At 49.5% G+C, this 23,998-nt stretch overlaps 1 protein-coding gene across 5 annotated transcripts in view; it reads right to left on the bottom strand.

Annotated features, from left to right (window-relative positions):
• Nucleotides 1-23,998, bottom strand: part of RAP1GAP2 (RAP1 GTPase activating protein 2) — a 189,445-nt gene that overhangs the window by 122,865 nt on the left and 42,582 nt on the right. The window contains exon 1 of one of the 5 annotated variants that reach the window (XM_077312248.1): nucleotides 6,503-6,537. The exons of 2 other annotated variants lie outside the window; for them this stretch is intronic. The gene's annotated coding sequence lies outside the window, so the exon portion shown is untranslated. Of the gene's footprint in view, nucleotides 1-5,950; nucleotides 6,315-6,502; nucleotides 6,538-23,998 lie in introns of those variants that run through there. 2 more of the 5 variants (XM_077312250.1, XM_077312247.1) reach the window with 2 other exon arrangements.

The raw sequence follows: 23,998 nt of genomic DNA, 5'->3' as shown, positions 1-23,998 counted from the left end.
CCAGAGGAGGGCAACAAAGACGGTGAGGAGTTTCGCGGCCAAGTCGTATGAGGAAAGGTTGGGGGAGCTTGGTCTGTTTAACCTGGAAAGGAGACGACTGAGAGGGGATCTGATAGCCACCGAGAGCTGTAAAGAACGGGCAGTATAAAAATCCAAATCATTTTTATTTATTTTATTTTATTTATTTTATTTAAAAGGGTGCCATATAGAGTATGGAGTAGAGTTGTTCTCTCTTGCCCCGCAGGGATGGACCAGAACCAATGGGATGAAATTAATGCAAATGAAATTCCGTCTCAACATCTGGAAGAAGTTCCTGACAGTCAGAGCGGTTCCTCAGTGGAGCTGGCTTCCTCGGGAGGTGGTGGGATCTCCATTTTTGGAGAGTTTTAAACAGAGGCTGGACAGCCATCTGACGGAGAGACTGATTCTGTGAACGCTCAAGAGGGTGGCAGGTGACCATGGATGAGTGATTGGGATGTGAGTGTCCTGCATAGTGCAGGGGGTTGGACTAGATGATCCAGGAGGTCCCTTCCCACTCCATTATTCTGTGATTCTATGATTCCTTTATGTTTCTAAATTGATGTGGACCACTCCGGAAGTCCATCTTTGGCTGAAAAGTAAGGTGAGAAATGGCATTCTTAACCCTCAGAAAAAATAATCCCGACAACCTTCTTGCAGTAAAAGCTTATCAGAAGCCACACCAAGTAAGGAAATAAGGCAAAGTGTGGTGTCTACTTTTCTCTGCACGCTTTTGTGCTCAAATGTAAAATTATTCTTGTTGCTACCCAAAGTTCTTCTTTTAAATATTTATACTTCAAACGTAGTAAGTGGCATTTTATGTCTCAGGTGCCTATTTATAGCTTGTAGAGCCCTCCTGCGGAGTGTCCCCCCAGTGGGGCTGGGCCAGGCAGCTCTGCTCAGGGGGATCGTGCTGCATTTTGTGCTTGATTCACAAGCGAGTGAAACTGACCAGGGAGCCGCTGGGGGCTGGATTCTCTCCCCCTCCCCCCCTCCAGTTTTCTATCCTGCTGGGTTCTGGTGGCCTTCATGGAAATCCTTCTGCCTCCCTGCATGATTATGCAAGCAGTTCAGGTTTCCTGGCCAGGGACGTTCTGGCCTCAGTTCAGACACGGCATGAAACTAAAGGCCGGGGGGGGGGGGGCAGAGCTTCAGATTTCCCCATCTGCCGTGAAACGCAGGGGGTGATCCTGGGCCGGGGACCCCCTCCCAGAGGATGACACGGAGAGGGGACGGCACCTTAGCAAATGTGTGGGAGGAAAGGGGATTGAGATTTCAACTCCTCATTTCCCTCCCCTAATGCTGCTTTTCTGGCCTTTGCAATCTCTCCTCCCCCCCCCCCAACTCCAGTGCAGTGAGCCAGGCTGCACTACAACAGGGGACGTTCCAGGGAGTATACTCAGCCGTCAGCCATTACATGTCTCATGAAACCAGAGTAAAGATGAGCCACAGTTAATACAATTTCCAATCCCAGCTCAGCTTCTGGTTTGACAGACATAACCAGTGATCATGGGGTGGCTTGGCAGGCATTAAAGTTCACCCTTCTTATGGCAACAGAGTGGCACAAATATTCTGCCATTCATTTCCTTTGACCTTTGCTTATATTTTTATCCATGGTTTCAGTTCATTACTTTTGGTAGTGTGAATTTGTTTGTACCACACACATAAAGCATATTTCTTTTAGCTATGAACTTGAAGCATGGAACTTCATTCAATGCTTACACAGGATCCTAGACTGGGAATGTCCATAGAGGCCATCTAGTCCAACCTCCTGCTTAGTGTAGGATCAGCTTAAAGCATCCAGGATAAGTATCTGTCCAGCCATTGGTTGAAGACCACTAGTGAGGGGGAGCTCCCCACCTCCTCAGGCAGCCCATTCCACTGCTGGACTAGACTCATAGAATCCTAGAGTGGGAAGGGGCCATCCAGGTCATCTAGTCCAACCCCCTGCTCAGTGCAGGATCAGCCAAGCATCCAGGATAAGAATCTGTCCAAACACTACTTAATGCCAGTGCGGGAGAATCTTAGAATCATGGAGTGGGAAGGTCCTTCCAAGATCATCTAGTCCAGCACCCAGCATAATGCAGGAAATTCACAATTACCTGTCTACCCACAGTGACCCCAATTCCATGCCCAGATGGTGCCCCACCCCCCAAAAAAACAATCCCTGGTCAGTCCGTAGGAGATGTCCCTGGGCGTGGAAGAAAGGACCACAAGAGCAAAGCAGTGACAAAATCCCTTCTGCCCCTCCTCACTCACAATCTGCCTAAGTTTACAAAATCACCATCTCTGCCAAATGGCTATCCAGCTGCTGCTTAAAAACTTCCAAGGAAGGAGAACGCACCACCTCCTAAGGAAGCCTGTTCCACTGAGAAACCGCTCTAACTGTCAGGAATTTTTTCCGGATGTTTAACCGGCAATTCTTGTGAATTAATTTCACCCCAATCCAACCTTCTGGGGCAACAGAAAACAATTCTGCTCCATCTTCTCTATGAGAGCCCCTCAAGTATTTGAAAACGGTGATCACATCATCTCTTAGTTGTCTTCTCTCTAGGCTAAACGAGAAGAAGAAGAGCTGGTTCTTATATGCCGCTTTTCTCTACCCGAAGGAGGCTCAAAGAGGCTTACAATGGCCTTCCCTTTCCTCTCCCCACCACAGACACCTTGTGAGGGAGGGGAGGCTGAGAGAGCCCTGAGATTACTGAAGAAGAAGAAGAAAAGTTGGTTCTTATATGCCGCTTTTCTCTACCCGAAGGAGGCTCAAAGAGGCTTACAATGGCCTTCCCTTTCCTCTCCCCACCATAGACACCTTGTGAGGGAGGGGAGGCTGAGAGAGCCCTGAGATTACTGAAGAAGAAGAATCATAGAATCATAGAGTTGGAAGGGGCCATACAGGCCATCTAGTCCAACCCCCTGCTCAACGCAGGATTAGCCCTAAGCATCCTAAAGCATCCAAGAAAAGTGTGTATCCAACCTTTGCTTGAAGACTTCCAGTGAGGGGGAGCTCACCACCTCCTTAGGCAGCCTATTCCACTGCTGAACTACTCTGACTGTGAAAAACTTTTTCCTGATATCTAGCCTATATCGTTGTACTTGAAGTTTAAACCCATTACTGCGTGTCCTCTCCTCTGCAGCCAGCAGAAACAGCATCCTGCCCTCCTCCAAGTGACAACCTTTCAAATACTTAAAGAGGGCTATCATGTCCCCTCTCAACCTCCTTTTCTCCAGGCTGAACATTCCCAAGTCCCTCAACCTATCTTCATAGGGCTTGTTCCCTTGGCCCCAGATCATCTTCGTCGCTCTCCTCTGTACCCTTTCAATTTTATCTACGTCCTTCTTGAAGTGAGGCCTCCAGAACTGCATACAGTACTCCAGGTGTGGTCTGACCAGTGCCGTATACAATGGGACTATGACATCTTGTGATTTTGATGTGATGGCTCTGTTGATACAGCCCAAAATGGCATTTGCCTTTTTTACCGCTGCATCACACTGCCTGCTCATGTTTAGTTTACAATCCACAAGTACCCCAAGGTCTCGTTCACACACAGTGCTACCTAGAAGCGTATCCCCCATCCAGTAGGCATGCTACTGAAAAGAAAGAAAAGTTTTTAAGCAGCAGCTGGATAGCCATTTGGCAGAGATGGTGATTTTGTAAACTTACTGAAGAAAAGTTGGTTCTTATATGCCGCTTTTCTCTACCCGAAGGAGGCTCAAAGAGGCTTACAATGGCCTTCCCTTTCCTCTCCCCACAACAGACACCCTGTGAGGGAGGGGAGGCTGAGAGAGCCCTGAGATTACTGAAGAAGAAGAAGAAAAGTTGGTTCTTATGTGCCACTTTTCTCTACCCGAAGGAGGCTCAAAGAGGCTTACAGTCGCCTTCCCTTTCCCTCTTAGGGTTGGCAGCTTCCAACTGAGTCACTAAACCCACACCAACCATGAGCTAGCGCACATGGCATTACAGAACAAAACAGGCTTAGCTACTAGTATATATATAATTAATTTACCTGCAATGTTTTGGATCCATACATCAATGTGTTCCATATAACTCGGCATTAGCTGTGCATCAATAATCACCTGTACATGAGAACTGAAGATGGCGCCATAAAGAAAGCTGGACTTCTGTTCAGCTCTTAAGCCATGCCGAGGGTCAGGGGCTTCTGCACCTGGCTGACCTGAACAGATACGCAAATCTGCTCACCGGTCGCCCCAGGAACCAGGAACGGTGACCTGAGGGTCCTACAGATCCGTAGGGAGATAGCAAGACCTCCCTGGATTAATAGCGGCTTGTGCTCAAGGTCACGATGGCGTCTTTGTCGCAAACAACTTTACAAGCTTGAAACGACCAGCCGACCTCACGTTCTTCCCAGACCATCATTTACCAGATCGACAGGAGCAGAAGCTGACAGAAGCTGGAACCTACAACATTTGTGACTGCCTAGAACTATGGAAGAATTAACTAAGGCACAGCTTTTCCATTTGTTATGCAAAGGAAACTCAGAGATACTGAAAGCAGTCAATAAGCTGGAAAAGGAAATTCGTGGGACTAAGGGGGAGCTTTTGGATGGAGCCCAAGGTCCGGAGAGACCAGCTGATGACGCAGCTCAGCTAACAGTAAATCAAGTGAAACTTCAATGTCTGGAAGCTAATCAACTGGAGGGAGAGAGTGCCAGAGATGTAAAAACCCAAAGTATCTTTAAAGAACCTGGGAAAACAGATTCACAGAAGGAAAGTACCAAAAACCTGGAAGTCTATTCAGAGCAGGAAATGACTTGGATCAGCAAAATAAAAAGAGTCTATTCAAAAGCGACAGCAACTAGGAAGCTATCAGGAGATATTTCTGTGCGACCAGAGGAAGAGATCCAGATTGACAAAGGATTCAGAGCCCCCTCAAAGGCGATTACAAGCAAGAATCAAGTAAGAGATTTCTCTGGCCCTGACAGAAGGACAATCAGAAACACTCTACTATGGAAAAAAACACAATTTCATTTTCTGCGACCACCTGAAAGATGAGCTGAACAATGGAGTATTCTCCTGGCTTCCTGGGAGAAAAATAGCAGTAGCAACCTTTAGGACAGGTCCAATATATGAAGGGAACTGACTTTATATCATTTAAGACAATAATAGAATATATCCTTATAATAGATTATACTCTCCTTTGTATCAGCAACTACTTTGTTAAGGAAGATGGTAATAACTCCTAGATCAGGATTAATATGCGATGGGAATTGAATATGTATGTTAATATGTATGCCAAAAGAGGATGACAAACCATATTTTATAGGCATTAACAAGACAACAGTAGTAATTCTTGGGTCAGGGCCAATTTATGAAGGAGACTGACCTAATATCATTTAAGATAATAACAGAATGTATTCCTATAACATCTCATATGTATTAACAATCACTTGGCTAAGAAAAATGGTAAAAACTTCTAGACTAGGAATAATATGTGATGAGAACTAAATATCTATGTTAAAAGAGATGGCAAACCATATCAACTGGTCGCTTTTTCTTTACAACTTCTCTGTAAATGCTTTATATAATAATAAACAATAAAATTATTATAAAAAAAAAACATTAAAAAAAAATCACCTGTACATGTACTTCAAAAATTAGGAATGGAAAACAACATTTAAGGAAGTGAAACATTAAAAATCTAATCTTTAGAAATAGATGTTATAGATATTTAAAAGGACTGTTAAAGCCACATAATGTTACCTCTCAATACAAATCAATTTACAACCCCAAAACGCCACCCAAGCCATTCCCAAACGAAGCTCACAAGGCAGGAAAACCCCATCCCTTCCCAAAGGCCCCCACTGCCTTGCCGGCCCCTTCTCCACTTTCCCTGCTCCCCTGTCTTTATCTTCCCTGTACTTCCCCCCATTTTTCAGCTCCCCCCCCCACACCCTCTGCACCTCGCCCAGCCTACCGTGATGTCAGGGCTTCCTAGTGGTTCTGGGTAGGAAATACATCCCATCTTTGGGGGTTTAGCCAGGAGTGGGCAGAAGTTGGAGTGGTGCCTCGTGCAATGGAGCCCACCTCCAAAGCAGCCGTTTCCTCCAGGGGATCTACTCTGGAGATGACCTGCAATCCTGGGGAACCCCCCGGTCTCACCCGGAGGCTGGCATCCCTATTGCCTATCCAGTCTGTGGCCCTCCCCCAGGCCTCCAGCAATCTCACAAGACCTGGATCCGCATGGGGTCTTCAATGCACACAAAACCCCCTCTGTCTATACAGAGCTCCATTACGTGGGGTTTTAGGATGCACTCTTGGAATCAGAATCAGATAGTACAATGTAAAGAGAAATGAAATAAGACACCTTTTCCCACCCCAAATACAGCTAGGTCTTCACTACTGTTTGAGGCTCGTAAAGCGAAATGAAGTCTACACACACACACACACACACACACACACACTTGCATTTCACCCTCTTTGTTCTCAACCTGTCAGAAAGTGAGATTGATTTCAGCCTCAAACTCACCTTGCTCTAGGTAGAAACCTGGCTGGGTAGAAAGGTCAATAAACTCAAAGCCCCCCTCCGTCTTTCTATTAGCTAATTATTAACATAACATATGTCAAGCCACTCTGGGATTTCAAATATTAACTAAATAATCAATATTTATACAATGTTTTGAAGAAGGAAAGAGCACTTTACAAGGGAAAGGCCTACTAAATCAGTATGAAAGGAACTAAATACTGAAGGCTGAAACCACAAGAGTCATGCAAAAGCTTTTATTAGAACCAACTAAAATAACATATGTTGTGCAATCTTTTTTCTCCAGAACTCTTCATCAAGAAGGGGGAGTTGGTTCCTATATGCCACTTTTCTCTGCCAGGAGTCTCAAAGCGACCAACAATGGCCTTCCTTTGCTCTGCCTACAACAAACACCCTGTGGTAGATGGAGATGAGAGAGCTCTGACGGAACTGCTCATGAGACATGAGAACAGCACTATCAAGGTCACCCAGCTGGCTGCATGTGGAGGAGGAGCGGGGAATCAAACCCAGCTCTCCAGATTTGAGATGTCAGTGGATAAATTCTGATAATCTCAAAGTAAACCAAAACTGAGAGCAGCAGAATCCCAACCAAAAAGCCACAAGACCGCTTTTATTGAAGGCCCCCCCCCCCCCCCGCATTAGGCTAGGCCGCCCTGCAACTTTGTTCCTAGAACACAGGTGTTGAGTGGGCGGTGTAGCTTCTGCTACTTCCTCTTGTTTGTTTAGCAGATTACAATATTCATTTTTAAGAGGCAAGATATCCACTCAGATGCTACATTGTATAACTTTATATGCTAATAAAAATGAATGTATTCTTGATGGAGATGCTATGAAAAATAGAACAGCCAAATTATATGTTTAAATGGACTCTACAATGTCAGAAGGGGGAGGCAAAAAGTTAAAAACTCTTTAAGCTGGGTATGCTTCACTGGGAAAGCATTTCTGACTCTCCACCCGTGCATGCACACCCTCTGAAATGGCTCAGGAACAACGGTCCTTTTCCTGAATTCAGAGCTAACCCTTTTGGGATGGCAGAACTCATAATGATGCCACTTGGAACTTATTTTGTAGTGATGATATTTAATATAGTGTCAACCGGTTTTCAAAGGGCATTGTAGAGCCGGAGGAGGTATACAAAGGGCAACTAACTCTTTGAAAGGATTGTACAGTTAAGGGTGCACAAATATTTATGGAGCAATTCCAGTGGAGGGATCTCATTCATCAGACCCACTTCAAAAGGAGGACCTGATAATCTCAACGTGAACCAAAAATGAGAGCAGCAAAATCCCAAACAAAAACCACGAGGGAGCTTTTATGGAAGCACAGGATGGATCCCCACCAGGATGTGCCCACCCAGCAAATTCTTCTTCTTAAACCTGCCCAGCATGACTTCGAGTGGAGGACAATGCTTTCTCTGCTTTCCAGGATCAGTTGGCATCAAATCATAGAATAAGAAGGGACCTCCAGGGACATCTAGTCCAACCCCCTGAACAATGCAGGAATTCACAACAACCTGCTCACCCGCTCACAATCTGCCTAAATTAGCATTTCAGTCAGATGGCTCTCCAGCCTCTGCTTAAAAACTTCCAAAGGAGGAGAACCCACCACCTCCCGAGGAAGCCTGTTCCACTGAGGAACCGCTCTGTCTGGAACTTCTTCCAGATGTTTAGCCGAAAATTCTTTTGAATTAATTTCAACCCACTGGTTCTGATCCAACTCTCTGGGTCAACAGAAAATAACTCTGCTCCATCTTCTATATGACAGCCGTTCAAGTATTTGAAGATGATGATCATATAACCTCTGTGTCGTCTTCTCTCCAGGCTAAACAGACCAAGCTCCCCCAAACTTTCCTCATATGACTTGTTCTTTTTAGCCCTTCTCGGGACACACTCCAGTTTCTGTAGATTTTTCTTCAGTTGTGGTGACTAAAACTGATCAAAGTTCAGTCTAACCAGAGAAGAGTAAAGTGGTAACATCACCTGGTGTGATCTGATCACTATACTTTTGTAAATACAGCCCAAAATCCCATTTGCCTTTTTAGCCACTGAGTCACACTGCTGACTCATGTTCAATAGATGGTCTACTAAGACCCACAGATTCTTTTCAGACGTACTGCTGCCAAGACAAGTCCCATTCATCCTGTACACATAGAATCCTAGAATCATAGAGTTGGAAGGGGCCATACAGGCCATCTAGTCCAACCCCCTGCTCAACGCAGGATCATCCTGTACACATAGAATCCTAGATTCATAGAGTTGGAAGGGGCCATACAGGCCATCTAGTCCAACCCCCTGCTCAACGCAGGATCAGCCCAAAGCATCCTAAAGCAGGGGTAGTCAACCTGTGGTCCTCCAGATGTTACTGGACTACAATTCCCATGAGCCCCTGCCAGCATACGGTGGAAGGGGCTCATGGGAATTGTGGTCCATGAACATCTGAAGGACCACAGGTTGACTACCCTAAAGCATCCAAGAAAAATGTGTATCCACTTGTGGGGTACTTGTGGATTGTAAACTAAACATGAGCAGGCAGTGTGATGCAGCAGTAAAAAAGGCAAATGCCATTTTGGGCTGTATCAACAGGGGCATCACATCAAAATCACAAGATATAATAGTCCCAGAGTTGGAAGGGGCCATACAGGCCAACCCCTGCTCAATGCAGGATCAGCCTAAAGCATCCAAGAAAAGTGTGTATCCAACCTTTGCTTGAAGACTGCCAGTAAGGGGGAGCTCACCACCTCCTTAGGCAGCCTATTCCACTGCTGAACTACTCTGACTGTGAAAATTTTTTTCCTGATATCTAGCCTATATCGTTGTACTTGTAGTTTAAACCCATTACTGTGTGTCCTTTCCTCTGCAGCAGATTTTGATGTGATGCCCCTGTTGATACAGCCCAAAATGGCATTCGCCTTTTTTACCGCTGCATCACACTGCCTGCTCATGTTTAGTTTACAATCCACAAGTACCCCAAGGTCTCGTTCACACACAGCATTACCTAGAAGCGTATCCCCCATCCAGTAGGCATGCTTTTCATTTTTCTGACCCAGATGCAGAACTTTACACTTATCTTTATTAAATTGCATCTTGTTCTCATTTGCCCATTTTTCCATTGTGTTCAGATCTCGTTGAACTCTGTCTCTATCTTCCGGAGTATTTGCCAGTCCTCCCAATTTGGTGTCATCTGCAAACTTGATGAGTAGTCCCTCCACCCCCTCATCTAGATCATTAATAAATATGTTAAAAAGTACCGGGCCGAGCACCGAGCCCTGAGGTACCCCGCTACTCACCTCCCTCCAGTCTGATGAAACACCATTGACAACAACTCTTTGAGAAGGAGGGTTTGTTTTTTTAAGGAGGATCAGCTGTTTGTCCCTTTGGCAGCATGGAAAGACGTTGCAAAGCTGTGCCACGATTCTAAGCCTGTGGGGCACTTTGGCTTTGTGAAAACCCTACACTTGGTGCGCAGGCACTATTGGTGGCCCACGTTGAGGAAGGATGTGGAGCTTTATGTTCCAGGGTGCCCCGTGTGCCTTTCTGCTAAACCTATGGGGGGCAAGCGGAAGGGGCTGCTGCAGCCTTTGCCCACTCCCGTATGTCCGTTGAAAGAGATTACAATGGACTTTATTACTGACCTCCCGCCCAGTCATGGGAAAACTGTAATCTGGGTGGTGGTCAATGCTTTCTCCAAACAAGCCCACTTCTTCCCATGCGCGGGGTTTCCGTCTGCACCGAAGTTGGCTTCATTATTCGTTGAACACGTGTATCGCCTGCATGGGATCCCGGGGAGGGTTTTGACAGATCGGGGCTCCCAGTTCGTTGCCAAGTTCTGGCGGGAGCTTTTGAGGCTGCTGGGAGTGGAGCAGGCGCTTATGTCAGGCTACCACCTGGAGACTAATGGCCAGACCAAGCGAGTGAACCAAACCCTGGAGCAATACTTGCGCTGCTTCATTAACCATCAACAAACGGACTGGGTCTCCCTCGTTCCCCTGGCTGAGTTTTCCTACAACAATGTTGTCCACGCGTCCACTGGGGTGTCTCTGTTTAAAGTGGTCTATGGGGCCGACCTCGCTGCAGTCCCCACCTGGGAGAGTTCTTCCCCTGATGCCCCGGACGTTCGAAAATGGGTGAGCAGGATCTCCAAGGCCTGGCTGGACATTGTTAAGTGCCTGGAGGAGGAGAAACATGTGTACAAAGCTCAGGCAGACAAAAAGCGGGCGGAGGCCCCTGCCTGGGCTGTAGGTGACCTGGCTTATCTATCTACTAAGAACCTGCGGTGTCAGCAGCTGTCACGAAAACTGGGGCCGAAATTTGTGGGGCCTTTCCCTGTGAAAAGACTGATTAATGTGGTGACTGTTCCATTGTCCCTGCCTAAGACTTATAGACATGTGCATCCCATTTTTCATTCCAGCTTGCTGAAGCATGCCCCAAGACGACTGGCACCCGCCTACTGCTGTCCCGATTCCTGCCTATGTGGACAAAGACACGCATTACGAAGTTGACAAGATCCTGGACTCTCGCTGGCACAAGGGGAAGCTGCAGTGCCTAGTGGACTGGAAGGAATTCCCCATGGGGGACAGGGAATGGGTGGAGGGGGGTGATGTCCAGGCCCTGAAATTGTTGCGGGATTTTCATTGGGAATTTCCCCACTGTCCTCGTCCCATAGATGGGGGGTGAGGGGGAAAGGTGTTTTTGGACCGGAGGAATGTCAGGATCAGTCCTCTGCTCTCTGCCATGTTTGATTTCATTGAACCTGAGAGACTCCATCTTTTGTGCTGTGCTCTTGCTGTCTTTCCCATGTAACCAGAATGCTTATGGTTCTGTAGTATCTCTTTGATCCCCCCTCCTTTGATCTCCTCACTTTCACACTGCATAGTCTTCCTGCTGTGATACATTGTTGACAGTGTCCCTGTAAACATCTTATCTGTAACCTGGGGTGCCGGCCTGACCAAGGCTGTGCTAACTCTGGCACCTTGGCAGGAAGCCCGGGATGGCACATGGGTGAGGAGGGACCCCCTCCCCTTGGGAACGGGTTTGGTTTTGGTGGGATAATTGTATTGATAACTGCTGGCATCCCCAATATTGAACAGTCTTGATTTCGAGTGTTAAAGTGTTCAGATCTACTTCCAATTAAAGCTTTCTTTCTATAGAAGCCTGATTGTGAGTTTTGTCTGCTCTTGACACAGTGCAGCTAAATGCCTCTCGACAACCACTCTGTCCATGTCAACCTGCCACCCAGACACTATCTCTTGGCTACTGCCATCTCTAGATGTGCCTAAACCCTTTGACCTGTGGGGGGAAAAACAGATGTAAAATAGGCGCTGAGCTTTTCTGCTTTCTCTGCATCCTACGTTAGAGTTTGTCCATGTGCCTAGTAACCTGTAGGTACTCTTCTTTAGAACTCTGTCCTTCCCTCCATTTCCTGAACATTTCCCTTTTCTTTCTTAGTTCCTCTTGAAGTTCTCTGTTCATCCAAATAGGTCTCTTAGAGCTCCTGCAGTGTTTTCGTCTTTCTGGGATAGTCATTGATTGAGCATGCAATAGCTCTTGTTTGAGTAGCGCCCACCCTTCACATGCTCCCTTCCCTTCCAGCATTGTCGTCCATGGTATGACACTCATCATGTCTCTGAGTTTATTAAAGTTTGCCCTACGAAAATCCAACATCCGCGCCTGGCTACAAGCTTCCTTGGCTCCCCATCTCAAAAGGAATTCTATGAGGACATGGTCACTTCTCCCTAGGGTCCCCACCTCCTTCACCTCATCCACCAACTCTTGCCTGTTGGTCAGTATTAAGTCCAGTATGGCTGAACCTCTTGATCCTGAAGTCAAAATTCCGAAGTCCATTGAGAAATCTGGATGAAGATAATATCAGAAGCCTTTCCCTTCAGCAGTTTCTACTGTCTTGCTACAGATGTCTTTCAGTCTGTTTTTCCTCTCTCTCTGTCTCACAGACACACAGAGTGAACATTTAGAATGTAAGATTCTTGGGGCAGAAATGCACTTTGGTTTGTTTGTTCATTTCTCCGGAGTGCAGCATGTACACCGCGCATTTCAGCCGTTCCGCGAGCTACAGAAAGCAGAACATGGGCGCTTCCCTTCCCAGCAGAGGCGGCCACTGATCCTGGCCTGGCCTGGCAGGTCTGCTGGAGCATTGTTTTGCCTTCCTTTGGGACATGGGCCACAGAACAGAGCCCAGCATGTCCGCAGAAGATACACATTAATTCAAATGAAAAGAAATTGAATGAACAGAGGAAATAAGACTTTACGGTCACGGTGTTTTGCTGGTGAATTGGTTGCTAGTTTTGTCATTAATGTCACTGGGAAGGCCTGATTGAAGGACATTTATATGCAGCAGAGCTATTGGGCCCAATAATGTCTTTAGTCTCTATTCTTATATAAATTGATTACCCATAAATAATCCCTGCCAAAACCCAGAGAGCCACTAGCAATAGTGTAAGCAGAAGTTCTGCTCTGGAGAGGAAGGGAAGGCGAATGTAAGCCGCTTTGAGCCTCCTTCGGGTAGGGAAAAGCGGCATATAAGAACCAACTCTTCTTCTTCTTCTTCTGACCTTCCTCCACTCACTGGAGATGCTGCCCAAAAGTTCATAATAGTTCCTGGTGGCCATAGGCTCCCATGCTCAGCCCAAAGCCACTTGCATTCCGGCAAGGCTCCTGCCATGAGGACATGCTCATGGGTGTCTTTCCTCATTGGCCACCTTCCTCCTTTTCCAAGCCAAAAATCTTGCCCTTCTGAGGAATAATCAGCTGCTTTATAGAACTGGGCCGGGAGTCTCACTGCTGGAATTAGCCCTTCCCAGATCTCCCCAGCGTTGCTTCCTGGGACACTTGTGGTTTTCTGAGCTGCCTTGTTGGCATCAGAAGACTGAGAAAAGGACCATTCCCCAAAAGTCATCATGGAGGCGAGGACCCGTCCCGGAGACTGTCTTCTGCAGGCAGAACAGGGACAAGTATTCAGGTGCATAAGCAAGAATTATGCCGTGCCCACTGGCAGCCCCCTCCCCATATCTCTAGGGCCTTCCCCTCCTGGAAAGCCAAACAGAGCTGAGCCCTCCTCAGTCAGACCCTGCGTCTGCCGAGGTCCGCCTTGTCTACTCAGGGTGGCTGCTGCTCTCTCTCTCTGCAGCTGGAGAAGCCAGAGGGTGGACCTGGGACCTTCTGCATGCCGAGCACAGCTTCATGCACAGAGGCACAGCCTTCCCTCAGCACAGGGCCCCCCTTCCTGCCACCAGGCCTCAGGGCTTGGCTCTGCCTTTCCAAAGACTGCTGTCCTCACCCCACAGCTCACCCCCTGCCCCTTGGAGCCTCACAGATGGATGAGGACCCTGCAGCAGTGACAATTGTATTCCACAGGGAGCCAAGATGACGGCAGCCCATGCAGGGGTCCCCACCACCCCCTCTGGAAATGCTGGGAGATTTGGGCGGGGGGGGCGGGGGAGGATATGGTGCCACCTCCAGGTGACTCTCTAGGCTGCCTCCATTAGTTTATTTGAACTCTATCCCCATTTCTTCTCCACTCCTCAGGGATAGGAAATTTGGGCAACGGATGAGTGACTAAATGGAAAGCACAGACTTGTCAGTTTATGGGCCCAGCAGAAGTCCAGCCCACTTGAGCACAGAACTGCTGTTCAGGAGTCCGGATGCCGCCCTCCAAATCCCCAGCTTTGGTTTCAGCAATTCTTGCTAAAGTGCTCCGAAGGCGCCCTCTTGAGGATGCTGAAGAAATCACATCTGCAAGCCAACAAAAAAGAAGAAACCAACTGCCTTGGTCCACACAAAATTCAAATCCAAGAATAAAATCCATGCAATTCCTTAGATTAGGACCAAACAACGAGAGACAAATTTTTGACCGCTTTGTTGTGCTGGCTGTTGCAAAATGTTTAAAAGACAGGAGGAGGAAAAATAGGCTTTTCAGGCCTTGATTTTAGAATTACAGAATCATAGAGCTGAAAGGGTCAACCAAGGTAATCTAGTCCAACCCCTTGCACAGTGCAGGGACTCACAACTGCCAGCCCATCACAGTGACCCCAATTTCATGCCCCAGTGATTCCCCCCCACACACACCAAAAATCTCCAGAATTCCCCTACCATCCCACAGCCACAATTAGGAATTCCCTGGGTATGCAAGGAAGAGCCACAAGAGACAAACACGGGCACATCCCTTCCTGCTCACCCACTCACCATCTGCCTAAGTTCAAAAAATGAGCATTTCTGTCAGATGACTGTCTAGCCTCTGCTTAAACCTTCCAAAGAAGGAGAACTCACCACCTCCCAAGGAAGCCTCTTCCAAGAAGGAACCACCCTAACTGTCAGGAACCTCTTCTGGATATTTACCCAAAAATTCTATTGAATTAATTTCAACTCACTGGTTCTGGTCTGCGGCAACAGAAAACAACCCTTCTCCATCTTCTATATCCCTTCAAATATTTGAAGATGGTGATCATATAACCTCTTAGTCGTCTTCTCTCCAGGCTAAACAGACTAAGCTCCCTCAACCTTTCCTCATTTGACTTGGTCTCTAAGTCCCCCATGTTACGCATGGCAGGATCCCTGCCTTATGCCTTGGCACACTGTACTCCTTAACCAATAGCGCAGCACGACAGTCTAGACTTGGGAGCAAGCTAGACACAGGACAGACCAAGTCACTCTGGCAGGGCAATGTCAGAGCAGACTCCATCTTAGGAAACAGGACAAGCCCAGGCTTGTTCTCAGCTACTGGTTTGGAAATCCAGGTGCCTCCATGCCCTACTCTCGACCCCCCCCCCCATTGTATTTCTAAGTGAGTGGACTGGTTTCCTCCTGTTTGCCTAAGGGCTCCTAGGAAAATCCTTTGTCTTCCAACATTTTTCACACTTGGCCCCTCTGCCAGGGGATATTTCCTCCCCACACCCTGCCAGCTAGACCTGATGGCTCTCTTCCTCAGAGCCATTAATACCTTTATCCAAATCCATTTACGGCCATCACCCCCCCCCCCCACTTGGCCAGGTATTGCCCTAATCTCTGGGGACCCTGGAAACTTCCAGCACATGCTTACCTGAGCCTTGTCACATAGCCCCCTTCCCAAAATCCTATAAAAACTGTGGCTTCACACAGCCACTCTGAGTGTCTTCCAACCCGGGACCTCCCACGCTGGTTCGTGCTCCTTCCTCTGACCCACCACTCCTCGGACAGGTAACTATCAAGCCTTCCACTCTTCCTCCCCCTTCTCTATATGACTGCTTGTATGTGTGTTAGCTATTTGTGTGTACTTTTGTTATTTTCCTTTCAATAAAAGCTTATATTAATATTTTACCTTTAAATCTGTGTTTGCCTTGAGTTCCCACGGGCGTAATAAACCCTCGTATACAAAGGTAACGATCCGATAACGCTAAGTTACCCCCCTCTCGCAGCATTTGAGCTAATATTCCCCACAAGCTCAAAGATACGTGTTTTAGGACACGTGTTCACGCAATTTGGGTAACACCCACCATCTTCATAGCCCCCCTCTAGACACATTCCAGTTTCTCTACATCCTTCTTCAAAACTGGGCACAGTACTCCAAGTGAGATCTAACCAGCGTGGAGTAAAGTGGTAACATCATCTCATGTGATTTGGACACTAAACTTCTTTTAATGCAGCCCCAAATCCCATTTGCCTTTTTAGCCACCGGGTGACCCTGCTGACTCATGTTCAGTGCAGATCATGTTCTGCTGACTCATGTTCAGCAGATCCTTTTCACAAATACTGCTGCCAAGACAAGCCCATCCTATGGGGCTGCACATGATTTTCCCAACCTAAACGAAGAACTTTACATTTATCACTAATGAAATTCATTTTAACCCAGTTTTCTAATCTGTCAAGATCCTCCTGTATTCTGATTCTGTCTTCTGGTGTGTTTGCTACCCCTCCCAGTTTAGTATCATCTGCAAATTTAATAAGCACCCCCTCTATGCCTTCATTCCAATCATTCCACTCATATGTTGAACAACACAGGGCCCAGGACAGATCCGTGAAGCACTCTGCTTGTTACTTCTCTCCAAGGAAATGATGAGCCATTTCCAAGCACCCCAGCAACACAAGGAGTGCTGACCCACCTCTATCCAGCTGGCACCAGAGATCATCTCTCAGAGCAACCAGCACCTTCTCCCATGGCCAGAACAGAAGTCAGACTGGCATGGATCAAGGACCCAAGTTCCCTCCAAGTACGCCAGGAGCTGGTCCACTATGGCCCTTTCAATCACCTTTCCCAGCAATGGCCTCAGACAGGGAACAGACCATGAAAACAGGTACAAGGAATGGAGCCGCTGAGATAAAAGCCTGTCTTCTGACCCGTACAAGGACAGCATGCGAGGCCCTGGGCAAGCTCCAAAGCCCATCTCCAGCCTCAGCTCCCATTTACTTCTGAGGAGGGGAGTCGTTAGGGATCCGTGGGTGATCTCCACCCAAAAGGAAACTAAAGGTAAAGGTATCCCCTGTGCAAGCACCGAGTCATGTCTGACCCTTGGGGTGACGCCCTCTAGCGTTTTCATGGCAGACTCAATACGGGGTGGTTTGCCAGTGCCTTCCCCAGTCATTACCGTTTACCCCCCAGCAAGCTGGGTACTCATTTTACCGACCTCGGAAGGATGGAAGGCTGAGTCAACCTTGAGCCGGCTGCTGGGATTGAACTCCCAGCCTCATGGGCAAAGCTTTCAGACGGCTGCCTTACCACTCTGCGCCACAAGAGGCTCTAAGGAAACTACAGGTCCTTAAAAGCAGGAACTACATTAAGCCCCACTTTCTTTCTGGTTTAGCTCAGAGCAGTTCTGAAATTAATTCCACAACTGGCCCTCCCTCAGTTTGCCACCATTTTTTCCAGTTTGGAAAAAGAGACAGTTTGGCGTTGTGGTTAGGAGTGTGGACTTCTACTCTGGCATGCCGGGTTCGATTCTGCTCTCCCCCACATGCAACCAGCTGGGTGACCTTGGGCCCCCCACAGCACTTAGAAAGCTGTTCTGACCGGGCAGTGATATCAGGGCTCTCTCAGCCTCCCCTCCCTCACAGGGTGTCTGTTGTGGGGAGAGGAATGGGAAGGCAACTGTAAGCCCCTTTGAGCCTCCTTCGGGTAGAGAAAAGCGGCATATAAGAACCAACTCTTCTCCTCCTCCTCCTCCTCCTCCTCCTCCTCCTCCTCCTCCTCCTCCTCCTCCTCCTTCTTCTTCTTCTTCTTCTTCTTCTTCTTCTTCTTCTTCTTCTTCTTTTTCTTCTTCTTCTTCTTCTACAAGTTATCAGTACTGTCTGATCCACACACAGGCAAGAACATCATGTAGTTTTAACAGATGTGTGGCTTAACTATGATTATCCTGGGCCCTACAGAAACCCCCCAAACAAGACAGCAAATTGTGAACATGCACCCAAAGAAGATGACCCATCAAAGACTGCCTGCTGCTCAGGCACAAATCCACTCCGTGCTGCTTGTTGCCCGTTGCTGAGAAGCCGTCCTGTGGGGCGCTCAGCGTGAGAGTAAGTCGGCTTCCTGGCTGGGGGTTCTGTTTCAGACAGTTTGGCACAACTATTAAGAGTTTGGGGCAAAACCCAGCTTTGGGTGCAGTTCACTGGGTGATCTTGGGCCAGTCATACTCTCAGTCAAGACTACCTCCTGGGGTTGTTGTGTATTAAATGTAGGTCAGGAGAATAATATAAGCCACTTCAGTCCCCACCGTGGAGACAGGTAGGGAATAAACTGAATAAATAAATAAAAGGATGAGTGAAATTTAATTATCCCTAGTCTCATTGTGAATTCTGAAAAAGAAAAGCACCCCAGATTCTGAGCCAGAAATATGTATTTCTGTGACCACTTGAAGCAGGTGCCCTGCCCTGGAGCGTCCAGGCTGGCTTGGTGCTGGAAGCCCCGCAGCCCTGGTGAGGAAAGCCACGGTCATCATCACACAAAGGCAGACAAGGGCAACCGTGCCTAGAAAACCCTAAAGGGCTGTCATCAGTTGGCTGCAACTTGACAGCAAAAAGGAGAGGAAGAGAGGGGGGGGGCCTGGCCATTTCGGCCCACGCAGGACTCCAGTGGCTTTTGCTACTTCCCCAAGTGGTGGATGTATCCGAAAGCCAAATCAGGAAGGGAGTGGTCTGTGGGTCCAGCGAGCTGCCCTCTGGACACCAGCAGGGTGGGTGGGGTTCTCAGCCTCTGGAGGTCTCAGGCTGAGGCCAAAAGCACGCGACGGGTGTCTGTCCTTCCTCTCTGTGGTTTCATTTCCTGCACATTTGGGACCTGTGAAACGGCTGCCTTCTCGCTTCACACCCACTTTGAACCTTTCCCAAGTGGCTGCAGAGGGGAGGATGCTGGGGCTGCTTCACTGGGAAGCAGAACAGGGACCGAGTCAGCGACAGCCCCCCCCCCCGCCTGGCAAGGCAGAGCCCTGCGGCTCCCCAGTGTCAGCATCAGCCCCTCTGATCTCTGCCATGATTTGTGGTTGGCCAGAGAGGCTCCATGTTGGTTTGATGTGTGTGTTTGAAGAACCTTTTGTAGCCCTTTTACAACCCTGAACTGTTTCACACTGCTCTGTGCATCCTTGCATGCCGTGTCTCTTCCTTGCAAATGCTGCTCTGTGCTTTGTTATCTGAAAGGGAGGGTGCCGGTCCCCCAAGGCCAGCCGGGCCAGAGACGGTCTGGCAGGAAGCCCAGGATGGCACTTGTGAGGGGGGGGGGTAATTCTACCCGGGGAGTGAGGGGGCATTTGGGCGGGAAGGATGCATTGATTACTGCTTGCTTGCCATGTATTGATTAGAATCGACTACAGACGTCGGAGTGTTCAGATCTCCTTCCAATAAAGCTTCCTATTAATCCAGAAGCCGAGTGGTGAGTCTGTCTGCCTTTGACACCCAGCCGCTTCTGGCTTCTGTCAGGCCCTCAGGCTGCTGCCTGCCCTCCTGTTCTCTTAACTTCCAAACCCTCCTCAGATGCTGTCATTGTTGCCATAGGAACTAATCAAAGCCAAATGAAAGTGTTAAAAAGGCGGAGAGGGGGAGTGGAGGGAAGATACCGAACATCATAGCGATCCCCTCCTTCCACCCAGATGCAGGAGGACAGTGAAGCCAGAGCTGTCATTCCTGCCCGCCTCTTTCCATCGTGCCCTCCGGCTAGATTTCCAGCTTGTAGCCCCTACGCTGCAGGGAACACAAAGCCGGAGCAGAAATGGAGAACTGCCCCCAGTTTGGTTCAGAGCGGGACCTGCAAGCTGAAGAGGCGAATCCTTGGAAAGCTGCTGTCCCCCACCCCCCAACCCCGGAGCTCTGAGGGAATCGCCAGGTGCCCTCCCTCCCGAAGCACGCAGCCCCGGGAGAGGCAGACCTTCCACACACACAGAGTGTAGCTGCCACCCCCTCGGGCTCCCAGGCGGAAGGGCCCAATGCGGGGCTGCCTGGCCTGGCTCTCCGGTGCTCTTCCCCAACTTGCTTGGCGACTGGGTGGGACGCGCTGTCCAAGGTCCTTCTGAGAGCCCCACCAAGCCCCATTTCCAGCTTGTAGCCAACCGAAACCGGCGGCTGCTTCATCCCCCTTGCAGCGCTACAACACATTCTGTTTACGGCGGTTCAGTCCAAAACGTATACTTGCATTTAGATTGTTAGGAAGATACAGAAAAATATGATCCTTAACACTGGATTTTCTCCCTTATATATTTGGGAAACAGCCTCCTGGGAGGAGACTGTCCGGGGCCCTGTCCAACCAGGGCACCTGGCCCTGGGGCAATCAGAAGACTCACAGCAAGCTGTGTGCCTTCTGATGATTGGGCCGGCCCCCAAAGGGCCCGCCTCTGGTTGCTGCGCTCCTGCCGCTCGCCCAGCCTTGCCGCCAGACGCTCCCTGGACAGCAAGGACAGCAGGCATGCGGCAGCCCTCCCCCGACCCCGTCATTAGAGCAGGAGAGAAGGAGGCGGTGGTGCCGGGACAGCACTACGCAGGTGGACGACAGCAGCCAGCCGCCAGAGGGTCCGGGCGCTCACTTCCCCACGATCTCTTTGACCCCGCCATGGCCCCGTCTGGTGCTGCCCCGCCGCTATCACCGGCCCCACAAGCCGCCCCGCTTTCACTGCCGGACTCCACGAGCATGCCAGCCCGGTGCTCTACTCAGCCTGCAGCGTTTCACCCGGGTCCTTCCGCCGGCAGCACACTGCGCCTCGCCTCACCATGCCCCAGCCCCCCCCCACCCCCGTTCTTCCTAAGTACCACGCCTGGTCACCAATGAGAACGTCCTTTAAAGCAGAGCTGAGGCCATGTGGGTCCCAGCATGACTGAAGGAAGATGCCGGTAGCAGATCTATGTTTTGGTCTTGATAGGGGAACTTCTAGAACTCCATATGGATTGACACATATTAAACATTATTCCACAATGATTGGGAAAGGGGAGGAGGAAGGTGCAGAAAAGAGGTGTCTTTTTCACGGCTCCTCACTTTAGAAGCTCTCGCAGCATATTCTTGGAAGAAGAATCCTTTGTGTCCTGCAATGCGAAAACTGCACTGCTTGCACATGACATGAACTCCCTCATTTCTGTCCTGAGGATAACTTTCTCTGTGGTTGTTCTCATTGCTACTGGCGAATCCTAGTGTTTATTGGAGCTTTGCCATTAAAACTATCCAGAATATGGTAATATCTGTTTTTTAAATTAACAAAATAAAATTTATTTGCTGTTAAATTCACACACTAGGAGGCAGGCTACTTCTGAAGCGGAATTTCCACTCATCATTTATGACTGACCAGCAGGAATAAACATGACGGATCCCGTCTTGATATACACGGCCTTGGGCTAAGAGCCATGCCCTTCCATTCTGCCCAGCCCTGTTGCTCTGCAGACAAAACAAACCCCAATGGGTGTTCTTCCTGCTCCCCATTTCCCAAGGAACCCTAGAGGCGGGTAGAGTCAGCTTGATGGGGTGGCCATTCTTTAAGCTTGGGGGGGGGCGGGACAGTCTGGCAGCTCACAGCTACAGTCTCCAACCACCAGGGCAGGAAGCCAGACCACTTGTGGTGCCTGGGCATGGACAAAGTGGCGTCTCCCAGCAAGGGTCTCCCTGGGCCTTTCACATCACACCTTCTCCACTAAAGGCACAGACTAAGAATGCCTCTCTGGGCTCCCTTTCTACAGCTATGCTCTGCCCAGGCAACCCCGCCTGTGTCTGGGTCCTACCGGCCCCCAGCAAGAGAAACACGGGTGGGGCAGGGGGAGAGATGCTTGGAGGCATGCAGAGGGCCCTGGGCTCCGTGCCCATCCGGTCCAGGCAAGGGAATTCGGCTGGCCGAGACTCTCACGGGGAGAGGAGACAAGATCAGGCTAGAGGGGCTCCAGGCCATTTCCACACGTTCCACTGGAGAGCAGATGTAGCTCCATAAAAGAACACCCAAAGATTGCAGACTCGATCCCTGGCACTCCCCCACAAGGCCTTTCTCCGCCCCAGAGAGCCATTGTCAGTCCTTACAGGGCCAAGCACAGCGGGGCAAAAACAGGCTGCTCCAGCTCAGGGAAACGGTGCACAAATCCCCCCTCCCCCCACAGCCCCCGGCCCAATCAGACGCGGACATCCTTGGGAGCCTCTGCTCCTGGCCATCATACTGCATTTGCACGTGTCAGAGCAGGTTCTGGGCCCCCCAACCAAACGTCTGGATAGGACCACATGCAACACCTATGAATCCCGCCCCATCAGCACCAGCCAGCCCTGCCTGCTCCCTTCCCCTATTGCTCCCGCCTCTGAGGCTGGCCGAGGGAAACTGGTGGAGAGAGAAGGAGCTGTAGCCCAGAGCTGGGAACGCGGCTGCTTCTCGCTCACTGACTCCTCCGCAGGCAGCTCCTAGCTCACCGCCTCTCCGACACCGGAATACGGGGAACGGCCCTCAAATGGCTCAATTCCTTCCTCCGGGGCCGCAGACAGAGGGTAGTGATAGGAGAGAGAACATCTAACCAACACCAGCTCACACCAGCTCCCCACAAGGAGCAGTCCTCTCTCCTATCTTAGTTAACATCTTTATGCGCCCTCTGGCTCAGCTGGTGCAGAGGTTTGGGCTGGGCTGCCACCAATATGCGGATGACACCCAGCTCTTCCTCCTGATGGATGACCGCCCTGACTCCCCCCCAGAATCCTTAGCCAGATGTCTGGAAGCAGTGACAAAATGGATCAAGCAGAGTCGCCTGAAGCTCAACCCTACAAAGACGGAGGTCCTGTGGTTGGGTAGGAAGGGACCATGGGAGGAAGCGCATCTGCCCACCCTGGACGATGTGCAGCTCTCACCAACGCACTCCGCCAGGAACCTGGGCGTGATCCTGGATGCTTCCCTTACAATGGAAACCCAGGTCACAAAGGTAGTGTGGCTGGCATTCTACCACCTCCGCCAAGCCAAGCTACTAGCACCCTACCTGGACCCAGAGCACCTAGCCACAGTGATCCATGCGACGGTCACCTCTAGGCTGGACTTCTGCAACTCGCTCTATGCAGGCAAACCCTTATCCTTGATCCGGAAACTACAATTGGTGCAGAATGCTGCGGCCAGAATTCTCACTAAAACAGCATGGAGATCTCATATCCGGTTGGTACTCCAAGAACTCGGCTGGCTCCCAGTTCAATTCTGGATCAAACTTAAGGTTTTAGGCCCAGTGTACCTGAGAGACCACCTCCCTGCCTATATCCCCAAAAGAGACTTACCTCCAACTGGCTCTGGATCTCTGGCCCCACAGAAGCGCATCGGACCTCAGCAAGGGCCAGAGCCTTCTCAGTCCTGGCCCCCACCTGGTGGAGTGAGCTCCCTGGGGAGATCAGGGCCCTGCCGGAACTCCCACAGTTCCGCAGGGCCTGCAAGAGGGAGCTCTTCCACCAGGCATTCGCTTGAGGTCGACTGACAGAACATCTGCTGGTCCCCCCCCCGATGCCCCCCGCATGACTCACCCAATGTTACTGTTAATTGTTATTTATATTATAAATGTGGTTTTGTAATCTTTTGATGCTTTATTGAAAGTTGTTTTGATGTTAGAGTCAGTATAATGTTCCATGTAAATTATATAATGTTCAGTGTAAACCGCCCGGAGCTGCAAAGAAATGGGCAGAAGGAAGGAAGGAAGGAAGGAAGGAAGGAAGGAAGGAAGGAAGGAAGGAAGGAAGGAAGGAAGGAAGGAAGGAAGGAAGGAGGGGAGGGAGGGAGGGAGGGAGGGAGGGAGGAGGGAGGGAGGGAGGGAGGGAGGGAAGGAAGGAAGGAAGGAGGGAAGGAAGGAAGGAAGAAGGAAGGAAGGAAGGAAGGAAGGAAGGAAGGAAGGAAGGAGGGAAGGAAGGAAGGAAGGAAGGAGGGAAGGAAGGAAGGAAGGAAGGAAGGAGGGAGGGAAGGAAGGAAGGAAGGAAGGAAGGAGGGAAGGAAGGAAGGAAGGAAGGAAGGAAGGAAGGAAGGAAGGAGGGGAGGGAGGGAGGGAGGGAGGGAGGGAGGGAGGGAGGAAGGAAGGAAGGAAGGAAGGAAGGAAGGAA

The sequence above is a fragment of the Paroedura picta genome, chromosome 15 (assembly GCF_049243985.1).
Source record: "Paroedura picta isolate Pp20150507F chromosome 15, Ppicta_v3.0, whole genome shotgun sequence".
Classification (NCBI taxonomy): Eukaryota; Metazoa; Chordata; class Lepidosauria; order Squamata; family Gekkonidae; genus Paroedura; species Paroedura picta.
This window is presented reverse-complemented; position numbering and strand designations above follow the sequence as displayed.